This window comes from Pteropus vampyrus, unplaced genomic scaffold (assembly GCF_000151845.1).
Source record: "Pteropus vampyrus isolate Shadow unplaced genomic scaffold, Pvam_2.0 Scaffold215, whole genome shotgun sequence".
Taxonomy (NCBI): Eukaryota; Metazoa; Chordata; class Mammalia; order Chiroptera; family Pteropodidae; genus Pteropus; species Pteropus vampyrus.
This window is the reverse complement of record NW_011888996.1, coordinates 1,060,101-1,073,281: the sequence shown is the minus strand read 5'-3', so window position 1 is coordinate 1,073,281 and position 13,181 is coordinate 1,060,101.

The window sequence follows — 13,181 nt, the reverse complement described above, 5'->3', positions numbered from 1 at the left end:
TTTGCTCACCACTCAAAGTCTGTATCTCCTTCCATCAGAATATATTTGATCCCCTTTACCCTTTTTTTCTCCCCCCAACACACTTCCCCTCTGATAACTACTAATCTGTTGTTTTGACTCAGTTTAAATGTGATTTGAGGATGGCTTTGGGAAATTTCCAAAAGATGTTCTTAACTGTGAGAAAATTAAAATACTTCAGCTTCTAAGCCCCTGGGAAGTATGAATAGCTTTTCCTGTACATCGAACTTGAACTCCTTTCTGAGCCACATTAACAGCCTTAAACAATATAGTAGTACACTTTCACACCTGCCCAAATTTATCAAATCTAGTATTTGCTAAACCTGGTAAATAGGCAGCCACTGAAGGATGGGCAGAAAGAACTTAAACCAAAGCCATTAAAAGAATATTTTTCTTATAAAGCCTGAGCTGCGACGATTAAAATCTGTTTAAATTCCTGGAGTGAGAACCCTGCAGTCATGGCTCCACGATCCTGCAATCCTATGTTGCAGTAGCTAGAGAAAGTTCTAGAACTTTCTGACAGTTGGGGTAGGGAGGGGAAGGTCTCCCAAGGGGTTATGGGCTTCGGAGCAGCCACAGAGGGTGAAGAGTCCTGAATGGGTCTTTTGGGGGCTGCCAGGGTTTGAAAGCAGGGAGCTGTGCCTGCTAGTCACCCTGGGAAAGACCAAACTGTATGCTGACCTTGAATCTCCACAAGTTCAATGAAGCTGGGCAATAACTGAAATAAGGGAAAGTGGCTTTCTGGGTCTAAGTCTCATAGCTGCAATAGAAATAAGCAGATCTTATTTCCTTCGCCAGTTAGGGAAGTTTTCCATCATTATTTCTCCAAATAGCTTATTCACTTCTTGTTCTACCTCTCCTTCTTCAGGTATCCCTATTACATGGATGTTTTTATACTTAATTTTGTCCCAAATACTCCTTAAACTATTATTATATCCTTGGCTTCTTTTTTCTTGCCATTTTGATTGGGTGTCCTAGGCTTTCCCATCCTCTATATTGGTGGTTTGAGCTTCTTCTTCATCTACCCTGTTAATTCCCTCTAATATACTCTTCATCTCAGATAATGTAATTCATTTCTGACTGGTTCCCTATTAATTACCAGTTCTATTTTATGCTTTTAAAAAATCTCTTTGATAAAGTTCTCACTGAATTCATCTACACTTCCCCTAAGTTCATTGAGCATCTTTATAACTAGTGTTTTGAACTCTGCATCTGTGAGATTGCTTGACTCCATTTTTTCCTGGATCTCTGTTCTGTTTTCTTATATGGGTTCTGCTCCTTTGTCTTTCCATTTTGCTGCCTTTCTCTGTCTGTTTCTATGTACTAATCAAAGCTCCTAAGTCTCCTGTTCTTTTTAGCGTGGCTTTGTGTAGTTGGTGTCCAGTGGCACAGTCCTGAGAGGGGTTCAGCTGCAGGCCAAGTATAGCCCCAGCCTATGCCTCTCCTAGGCCACTCATTAAGATTCAACAAGCAATCCACAGATGCTGTGCTTATATTTGCCTCAAGAAGCCATGGCCAGAAACTGAGGTCAGCTGCCACCATTGTGAGTCTTGGCACTGCTTAGCAAGTGGCACAAGAATCTCTGAGAACACAACTGGATGTGGCTTGGGTGGAGCGCAAGTTGGGGGAGACGGAGTTTCAGGAAATCCTCTGGGCAAAGTGACCTCTGTTATCCAGTTTGATGACGTCTCCACTATGGCATGCTGCCTCTGCACACAGGGAGCGGGGAGGGGTCAACAGGGGAACAATGGATACTGCCAGAACTTCTGCCCGGGAGAAAGCCTCATTTCTGGCCCTTGCTCTGACAACTCATTATACGCCTGTAAGTTCTTGGTGCCTACTGACCCCACCAGCCTACTCAGCGCTGGTGCTCAGAGCAAGCAGGTCCGTCACTGAAAAAGTCTGTTCATGGACATGGCCCATTTAAGAGGTGTCTGTAGCTGCTGGTTGTTGCTGCCACAGCCTTTGTCCCACTCAGCCACTCAGGACCAGGCAGCCTCACATTTTAGCCTCCTCCTACCTCCAGTTGTTGCAGGACGATTTCTTACTTCTCTACCCAGTTATAGGGCTTCTGTTCCTCTAGACCCCAAGGTGACTCTGCTTGCTGTTTCCTCTGTGTTTCCATCTCAACTTTGATGTGGTCACGAGAGGGGTGAACGAAGCTTCTATCATCTACGCCATTTTGCCTGGGTACCCCCTGTCTTTCTCTTTTCTGATGTTAGCAGTTGTTTGTGCTTATTCGTTAATTTTTCAGGGGATGAAAAATGGTAATATTCTAATTTTATCTTTCACTTATTAGAATGCTTCCACAAAGAGAAACTTCTCACTTGATATTTACTGACATCTAGGAAAATTATGATAAATACTTGCTTCCTCCTCTTTATTTAGTTTTCTAAATAATGAATGGGTTCACTAGTATCCTCCAATGGTGACTAATTAGGTTTTGCTTTGCTTCTCTGTCCTTACAAACTCATGTATTTAAACATATTTAATATGTTACGGTCTATTGATGTTATTATCCTATAGAATAGTCCCATTTTTGGTCAGCGAATTTGAAAACTGAATCCTTCTGATATAACATTAGTAATCATTAACAGCTTTTTTGCTATCTGGAATGACAGAGTGATCTTGGCTCGCTTTGACATTTCTTTCTTTAAATTACAGTCATTGAAAGGAAGGGTCTAACATGAAAATGATAGCTATCAAAAGAGAAACTCAAAGGAAGCAAAGATACTACAGTAAATCATAGAAACTTTCAAAAATACCCAGTGAGATCACTAGGATGAGAGATAAAACAAAGGAAATTTCCTAGGGAGAAAAGAAAGAAAAGAATAAAAAGGTCCAACATTCAAGTAATTGTAAGATTGGAAGAAAAGAATAAAGAAAAATCATGAGAAGAAAATGACCTAAAAAGAACTCTTCCCCTCACCTCCAAATTTTCCTAAGATTATAACTCTGAATCTTCAGATAGAGATGGCCCACTGAGAACTAAGTGCAGTGAATGAAAATAGACCTAAAGTACAATATCATTATCTTTTCTGAGAAGTTTCAGAACACCAGAACTAAAGAGAAGATTCCCTAAAACCAGTTACATACAAAGAAACAAAAATGAGAAAAACTTTGGACCTCTCAACATAAAACACTAAAAGACAATGTAGGAACTTTTGCTTTCATCTAAGATAGATATTCTTATAGATAATTATTAGGCAAAAAGGAGGTCATGAGGTAACACCAGTAAAAAATAAAGTTGTATAAAAATAACTATATTATACAATTTTGCTGTACAGAAAATGACATTTACATTGTAATGATGAAAACAAGTTATTAATTTTACTAAAAAATATTGTTCTGGGAGAGTTAAAGTATGTTAGTGTAAGAGGATTTGATATCTATTGTACTAGCATAAATATTGCATCTATTTGATAAATCAAGAGGTAGAATCACACTGTCCTATTTAAAATACTGACTGAAAATGCCAGAAATTAGTTTTCAGAAGTTAAAAGTGTTCCCTTTAGATGTTACTAGTGAAGAAATAGGAAAGAGTAAATTGGTAGTCTCCATTCTAAGCTTTCCTTAGTCTTTGATTAAGACAAAATTCTATAAAGGTACTTTTTGATAAAATATTTTTAAATCAGAAATTAAAGAAAATTAATAGAAAACAGCCATATCTCCTATTACTTTCTACTTCCACTGAGGACAGAAGAAGATGAAGAAGAAATAGTTAATTTCTTAGTTGCCCACTGGCATTTGAGCTGTAGCATGTAAAGCAGAATATGCCTTAGGTGCAAAATTTAGACACATATCTATAACATTTAACTAAGTTTACTAACTAGCAATGTTGGGTTGTAAGGATAACAACATTTTAAAGTAACACTTTGCATTGCAATGGACAATTAATGGATTAGGAGGATGAACCAAAAGCACTCAACAATCAGAAAATAACATTTTAATGCAATCAAAGTTAATGAAAAAAAATCCATAAGAGTAAAATATCAAAATTTTAAATAAAGAGAACCATATAGCTTAATTTTTCTTTTGTGTCAGGCTCCAATATAGCTTGGCATGTTTAACTTACAAATAATAAGTACTAGGAGAATAATACTCATGTCTGCTTTCATATCAAGATTCTGTGTGAAGATTAACTGTCATCACAAGGGAGAGCTTTTTGAAAACTTTAACACAGGGGTCCCCAAACCCCTGGCCATGGACGGGTATCAGTCCATGGTCTGTTAGGAAACAGGCTGCACAGCAGGAAGTGAGCAGTGGGATCAGTGAGCGAAGCTTCATTTGTATTTGCAGCACCTCTCCAGCGCTAGCATCTCCACCTCAGCTCCACCTCAGCTCATCAGGCATTAGATTCTCATAAGGAGTAGGCAACTTAGACCCCTTGCATGTGCAGTTCATAGTAGAGTTTGCACTCCTATGAGACTCTAATGTCTGATTATCTGAGGTGGAGCTGAGATGGTGATGCTAGTGCTGGGGAGCAGTTTCAAATACAGATTAACATTAGCAGAGAGGTCTAACTGCACAGAAACCATAATAAATCAATTGCTTGTAGACTCATATCAAAACTCTATCAGTGGGTGGCAAGTGACACTTAAGCTGCACCTGGTGGCAGGCTTTATAGTGGCAAGTGAGTCGATGTACTTCAATTGCACAGCTGCATCTGGGTGCATCTAATTTTGCATTATGGTGAGTTGTATAATTATTTCATTTTATATTACGATGTAATAATAATAGAAATAAAGTGCACAATAAATGTAATGTGCTTGAATCATCCCGAAACCATCCCCCATCCCCGCCTGGTCTGTGCAAAAATTGTCTTCCATGAAACTGGTCCCTGGTGCCAAAAAGGTTGGGGGCTGCTGCTTTAACATACTGTATAAATGTGAGCTGCTTCAAATAATCTCTAAGGGATTACCTATTAAATCACTAATTCTGATCAAAGGTATATGGTTTCTGGTACCTTCTAAAAAACTCACAAATCCTCTGTTTTCTTCAATGCCCTTAGCAAAGTGAATAATTCATATGAATACCATTTTCTTTGCAGGCAACTAGTATTTACTTTACTCCTCAAAAGGAAGCACAATTTGCCTAAATTCCTCTATTATTTTTCCTCTGTACTGACAACATGGACTGTAACAATGGAGCAGGACTACACACATTTTCTCTCTAGGAGAAGGTGCACTTATGAGAGCATGAGCTACAAAGCTCAAACATTTTGAAAGTGATTGGGAATTTGGAAGCCAAAGGGTAGTTTGTAGAGGAAATGGAGTTATACCTTTGAGGAGACACCTTCCTCAGAGACTTATTTCTCTCAAGGTCCATCTTTCTAACTGCTGACTTTCGACAGACTCCAAGACAACCTGCATACCACAATCTGAAAGGAAAGGTCAACCTAAAGGTCACAGGTTTTAAGGGTGCTACTTCAAAGACATTTATCTCCTTTACAACACCATTAGTCTTGAGTAATAGTCTATTGTCTTTCATCATCTCAACTTCTTCACCTGCTTGTTTACTTTGAGTTCAACCTTAGAATTCAAGCCTCAGCAAAAATGGGTGCTTTTTTTACTGCTTAATATTGGCCCAATATAAGCTTGTCCATAATCTGGTTTCCAGTTGTCAGTTGTTTAAAGGAAACACAGTTACTAAGGGAGAGATATGATTTAATGTTTTGGACAAAACATGGAAAAGCCTTTCTTGGAATAGTTAACAATGAAGAAAAGAGCTTTAAGCATTAGAATGTTTATTGTAGTTCTATGCGTAAGTCCAAAAAATATCAGAAACATAAATATCCAATTATTAAAATAGCTATATTTGTATACTACTGATCTAAATATTTTATTTATGACAGTTCACTTAATCTTAATTGTAATCCTATGAAATAGGCATTAGTTGTCCCATTTTAAAGATGAGAAAAAAATTATAAAGAGATGAATAATTTTTCACAGCCCCAATAAGTAGCAGAACTGGTGTTTGAATTCAGGCAGTATAGCTGCAAAATATAGGTCTTTAACTTTTATGCTATGTTGCCTTTCATATAAAAGAATTGTATAGCAACTTGGTGAAATATTATTTAGCCTTTAAAATGGTATAAAGTCTATGTAGAAATAGAAGATAGAATATAAATTCCATGACCTTCTGATTTAAACTATATAAAATATATACAGTGTAGATAAAGGTAGAGGTAACAGGAAAAATTATTTGAGGCCAAGGACCCCCGAGAGTAAAGAGAAAAAAAATTACAAAATCAAAATATAGAATTTGTGCATTATTGCTAAGAACTCTCTTCTTGATTCAATTCCATTTCTCAAACTCAGGTTTGTCCCTGGATTTTGACTTTTTGGAAACTTCCGGAGATATTCTTGGAGAAATCTCTTGCTGATTCATGTTATCTAACTCTCTTGGACTGCTCAGATCACAGACTAATTCACTTTAACATGTCTGATATTTGTCATAAATTTCTCATTTTCTGCTCTTGCTTAGCCCTCCTCATACCACAAACAACAATGATGAGAATGGTTTTGTAGTATGCTAGTGAGACTATGTCATTCATTTTCTCTTATTAAAAATAAAGAAAAATGTCTTAACATTTTTTAAGAAAAAAAATTGTCTCAAACCCAGTTGTAAGAATGATTGTGAAGTGTATTTTCTTAAAAAATACACCTTGATTGCTCAAATATGTTATGTTTTATTAATACTTATAAACATACATATGGTAAAATTGGATGTGAGCCTGCAAATTAAAAAAAAATACTCTCACAATTATGAAGAAAGTGATATTTTGAGGAACAAGTTATATTGGGAGAAAAGAAAATGATGAATTCCAGACAGGGTCAATGGTCAATCTATATTAATTCATTCAACTATTCAATGAATATTTGCTGAGCACATACAATGTGCCAAGCATTGTGCTAATTGGTTGGTATTTAGTGGTGGCTACAATGGACAAGTTCTCAACACTCATGGATTTTTCCATATTATTATTAGTGGAAAAAGATTTTAAACAAGTAAATATAAGTATATAATTACTAACTGTTGAGTGCTATATAGGAAAAAAGCAGAGTGTCATAACAGAATAATTTGAGCACCTACTTTAATTTGAGCACTCGAAGAAGGTCATGAAAAGGTGAGGCTTAAGGTAAGACCTGAAGGATGAGAAAGGACCTGCCACATTAGAAGTCACTGCAAGCACACTTTAGGCGGAGGGAACGACAGAACATGTAAGAATTCTTTACCATGAAGTGGTAAAAAAAGCCAAAGAGGCTGGAGTGCAGTGAATAAAGAGAAGAATAAGGTAAGTGAGGGGTGAGATACAGGTCACGAGAGGGTAGCAGCTTTATTTATAAGTACAACAGAAGCTACTGAAGATCATCATTTGGAGAACAAACTTGAGAATGACAAGAATGAAAATAAGGGGCTATTGTAGATGTTCAAGCAAGAGATGGTAGACCTTTGAATTAGGGTGTTGGTAATGAAGATAGGAGAGGAAAAATTGAAGATATGTTGTAAGAAAAAGAATTCTCAGAATTTGGATAATGTATTAAATGTGGGAAGGAAAGAGAGGTAACAAAATTATGTATTAGTCAGGGTGGTAACTGCTGTAACAAACATCCCCTTCCAAATCTCAGTGACTTAATACACTTAAAATTATTTTCTTGTTCATATCACAGACCAGTATGGGTCAGAAGGAGAATGAGCATCCCACATTTAAGTTCTTACATCTTGTGGAGTTCTCATTTTCAACCAGGTTGTTTCAACCAGGTGGTTTCTCAAATCACCAGGGACAGAAAGAGAGAGCATGGATAACCAGTGGATAATTTAAGGGGCCAGGCTGGATGTAGGGTACATCACCTCCACCCACATTCTATTGGTCAGAGCTCAGTAACATAGCTATGCTTAACTGCAGAGGTTGGGGGAAGGCTTGGGAAATGTAATCTGGCTGCCTATTCAGGAAGAAAATGAAATCAGTTTGTGAACACATAGTGTTATCTATGCCCCAAATGCTGCCCAGTTTTGGCTTGAGCAACTGGCTGCAAGGTGCCAGCTCTAACTGTATACATGCATACCTTGTTTTATTGTGCTTTGCTATTATTGTGCTTCACAAATATTGTGTTTTTTTTTACAAGTTGAAGGTTAGTGGCAACACTGCATTGAGTAAGCCTATTGGCACTATTTTTCCAACATCGTTTTTTCACTTTGTATCCCTGTGTTGCATTTTGGTAATTATCACATTTAAAACTTTTTCATTACTATTATATTTGTTCTGGTGACCCGTGATGTTACTATTGTGATGGTTTGGGGCTGCCATGTACTGTGCCCATATAAGATGACAAACTTAATCTGTAAGTGTTGTGTATGTTCTGATTGCTCCATTGACCAGCCATTCCCTTATCTCTCTCCCTCTTCTTTGGCCTCCTTAGTCTCTGAGACACAACGATATTGAAATTAGGCCAATTAATAACCCTACACTGTCCTCTAAGTGTTCAAGTGAAAGGAAGAGTCACACATCTCTCACATTTAATCAAAAGCTAAAAAATGATTAAGCTTAGTGACAAAGGCAAGTCAAAGCCAAGATAGGCCAGCAGCTAGGCTTCTTGTGCCAGTTAGCCAAGTTGTGAGTGCAAAGTAAAAGTTTTTGAAGGAAATTAAAAGTTCTACTTCAGTGAACACCTGAAAGTGAAATAGCCTTATTGCTGATATGGAGAAAGTTTTAGTGGTCTGGATAGAAGATCAAAACAGCCAGAACATTCTCTTAAGCCAAAGCCTAATATAGAACAAGGCTCTAACTCTCTTCAATTCTATGAAGGCTGAGAGAGGTGAGGAAGCTATAGAAGAAAAGTTTGAAGCTAGCAGAGGTAGGCTCATGAGATTAAAAAAAGAAGCCTTCTCCATAACATAAAAGTGCAAGGTGAAGCTTCCAGTGCTAATGGAGAAGTTGCAGCAAGCTTTCCAGAAGATCTAGCTAAGATAATTAATGAAGGTGGCTGGACTAAACAACAAATTTTCAATGTAAATAAAATAGCTTTGTATTGGAAGAAAGCATCATCTAAGACTTTTATAGCTAGAAAGAAGTCAATACATGCTTTCAAAGCTTCAAAGGACAGGTTGACCTTCTTATTAGGAGCTAATGCAGCTTGGTGACTTTAAGTTGAAGCCAATGCTAGGGCCCTTGAAAATTTTGCTACCTCTACTCTGCTTGTACTCTATAAATAAACAGCAAAACCTAGATGACAGTACACCTGTTTATAACATGGTTTACTATTTTAAGCCTGCTGTTGAGACCTACTGCTCTGAAAAAAGTATTCCTTTCAAAGTATGACTGTTCATTGACATTGCTCCTGGTGTCCCAAGAGCTCTGATAAATATGTACAACAATATCGTTTTCATACATGTTAACATATAATCTATTCTGCAGCCCATGGATCAAGGAGTAATTTCAACTTCCAAGTCTTATTTGAGAAATACTTTTCATAAGACTATAGTTAGCTGCCATAGTTAGCGATTTCTCTGATGATTCTGAGCAAAGTAAGTTGTCAAACTTCTGGAGAAAATTCACCATCCTAGATGCCATTAAGGATATTTGTGACTTGTGAGAAGAGGTCAAAATATCAACATTAACAGGGGTTTGAAAGATGCTGTCTTCATCTTTCATGTGTAACTTTTATGGGTTCAAGACTTCAGTGGAGGAAATAACTTCAGATACGGTGACAATAGGAAGAGAATTAAAATTAGATATATAGCCTGAAAATGGTGCAATCTTGTGATAAAACTTTAATGAATGAGCAGTTGCTTCTTATGGATGAGCAAAGAAAATGTTTTTTGTTGAGATGGACTCTACTCTTGGTGAAGATGATGTGATGATTGTTAACACGACAGCAAAAGATTTAGAGTATTACATAAACTTAGTTGATTATACAGCAGCAAGTTTTGAGAGGACCGACTAATTTTGAAAGAGGTTCTACTGTGGGTAAAATGCTATCAAACGGCATCGAATGCTAAGGGAAATCGCTCATGAAAGGAAGAGTTATTGAGGTGGCAAACTTCATGGTTGTCTTACTTTAAGAAATTGCCACAGCCACCCCAACCTTCAGCAACAACCACCCTGATCAGTTAGCTGCATCAACATCAAGGCAAAACTTTCCACCAGCAAATAGATTATGACTTGCTAAAGGTTCAGATGATGGTTAGCATTTTTTTTCAGCAATAGAGGATTTTTAAATTAAAGCATGTACATTGATGTTTTTAGATGTAATGCCATTTTATACTTAATAGACTGCAGTACAGTATAAACATAATTTTTATATGTACTTGGAAACTAAAAAATTCATGTGACTCGCTTTATTGTGATATCCATGCTATTGCAATATTTGCTTTAGTGCAGTGGTCTTGAACTGAACTTGCAATATCTCTGAGCTGGAGAAGACTTGGGAAGGAACATGTTTTTCAGAAGATATCAAGTAATTTGGATTAGACTTGCTAAGCTTGAGATGCCTAGTAGCCATTCCAGGTGGAGATGTCAGGTAGACAGTTCGATTCTCATGTGTTGAGTTCAGTTTTTGGCCATTTATATAAACAGCTAGGAAATATCTAGATAATTTGGGCAAAGGCATGTATATTGACTGTGTATTGTCTGGTTATTTATTTATAGTCGTCTCCCTTTACCCGTTGGAGATATGTTCCAAGACCTCCAATGGAGACCTAAAACTGCAGATAGAACCTTGTATACTATTTTTTCCTACATATACATCCCTACAACAAATTTTAATTTATAAATTAGGCACACCAGGCTCCCCAGCCCAGGGTTCCAGTGCCGGGAAGAGAAGTCCTCATAACTTCTGGCTGTAAAAAACAGTGGAGATTGTAGTTGAGTGATGGAGAGTAACTGGAGTCCCAGGCATTCCTCTTAAAGGGCCTGCACATAGACTTACTTGTTGATGGACTTCCTCTCTCTGAGCTCCAGTGCTGAGAGAGCAGCTTGAAGGGCACTAGGGAATTATGGGGAAGAACTGAATTGTCTGGCTTCAGAGGGAGGGCTGGAGAGACAGCTTTCTCCCATATAAAAACACTTGCAAGGGAAACAAGAAAAAATAAACAAATGAGACTACATCAAATTTAAAAGTTTTGTACAGCAAAGGGAACCATCAACAAAACAAAAAACCAAAAAACCAAAAACCATAAACAAAAAACAACCGGAGGAGATATTTGCTAATGATACTTCTGATAAGGATATATGTTATATATCAAAAATATATAAAGAAGCTATACAACTCAACAACAAAAAAAAAACAAACAATCCAATTAAAAGATGGCAGAAGACCTGAACAGATATTTCTCCAAAGAGGAAATACAGATGGCTAATAGACATATGAAAAGATGCTCAGGGTCACTAATCATCAGAGAAAGCAAATTAAAACCACAATGAGATATCATCTCACACCTGTCAGAATGGCTATCATCAATAAATCAAAAAATAATTGTTGACAAGAATGTGGAGAAAAGGGAACCCTCATATGTCGTTGGTGGGATTGAAAGTTGGTACAGCCACTATGGAAAACAGTCTGGAGGTTTCTCAAGAAATTAAAAATGAAAATACCTTTTGATCCAGCAATTGTGCTTCTGGGTATTTATCTAAAGAAAACTAAAACAGTAATTCGTAAAGATCTAGGCACTCCAATATTCCTGGCGGCACAATTTACAACAGCCAAGATACAGAAGCAACCTAAGTGCCCACCAACAGATGATTGGATAAAGAAATTATGGTTCATATATACAATGGAATATTACTCAGCCATTAATGAAATCCTACCATTTGCAACGACATAGATGGACCTAGAGGTTATTATGCTGAGTGAAATAAGTCAGACAGAGAAAGATAAAAACCATGTGATTTCACTTATATGTGGAATCTAAGGGACAAAAAGAACAAACTAATCAAAAACAGACTCACAAATATAGTGGACAATTTGATGACAGACAGAGAAGAGGGGGATTGGGGGACTGGGAGAATGAGATGAAGGGTTAAAGAAGTACAAATTAGTAGTTGATAGTTGGTCTTGGGGATTCATCAACTGCAGAAGGAATGCAGTTAGCATTAATATGATGGCTAGGTGGAGGGCCAGGAGAGGGAGAGAGCAATTGGGGGAATTTTTTTAAGAACTATATAGATGTCTAATGTACTGTATACTTGAAACTAATTTAAATAAATAAATTAAAAAAAGAAATGCTTGCAGATGCCATTGTTTCTTTGCTGGGCCCACCCAGTGTGCAAATGCAGGCAGCCACCATACCTAAGTCTCCACCAACCTGGCTAACACTGCTCCTCCCAGGTGATTTCCTGAGACGCTGCCCCATCCAACTTGTGGGTTCACCCAAGCTGCTTCTAGTGTCTTTCCCACACAAATGGCCTGTATTGGCTCATGCTGTGAACTTTCCTAAAATCTTTCAAAAGTTTACAAAACCCAAACAAGCAGCAACTGGCCTCAAAGTGCCCTGTACTTCTTGCTGAGCATTCCCACACCTGGCACTAGTGGCAGCTGACCTCAGTTTGTGGCTCAGTCTCTTGAGAAAGCTCCAAGTCCAATGTGATTGATAGCCATATGCAGATAGACTCTGTAAAGTCAGTCCCTACACAGCAGCTACGCCACTGTGGTCGTGGCCAGTCCTCACAACCAATCAGCCAGAGGGTCAATTCCTCCCACTGACAAACAAACAGAAACCAAGGTTCAACTATACAACAGGAGGGACACACCTGGAGCACCCAGCTCAGGTGACCAGGGAGATGGTGCCTCTGGGCTCCACAGGACACCTACTACATAAAGCCACTCTACTACAACTGGGAGACACAGCAGCCTTATCTAATACATAGAAGCAAACATAATTAGGCAGCCATAATGGGAAGACAGAAAAACATGTCCCAAGTGAAAAAACAACAAATCTTGAGAAAAAGAACTAAACAAAATGGAGACAAGCACTCTACCAGATGCAGAGTTCAAAACAGCGGTTATAAAGATGTTCAATGAATTTAGGGGAAGAATAGATGAACTCAGTGAGAACTTTAAGAAAGAGATATAAAACATAAATGTGGAGATGAAAAACATAAAAAAGAACAAGTCAGAAATGAAGAATACCATAATTAAAATGAAGAATACCCCAGGAGAAAT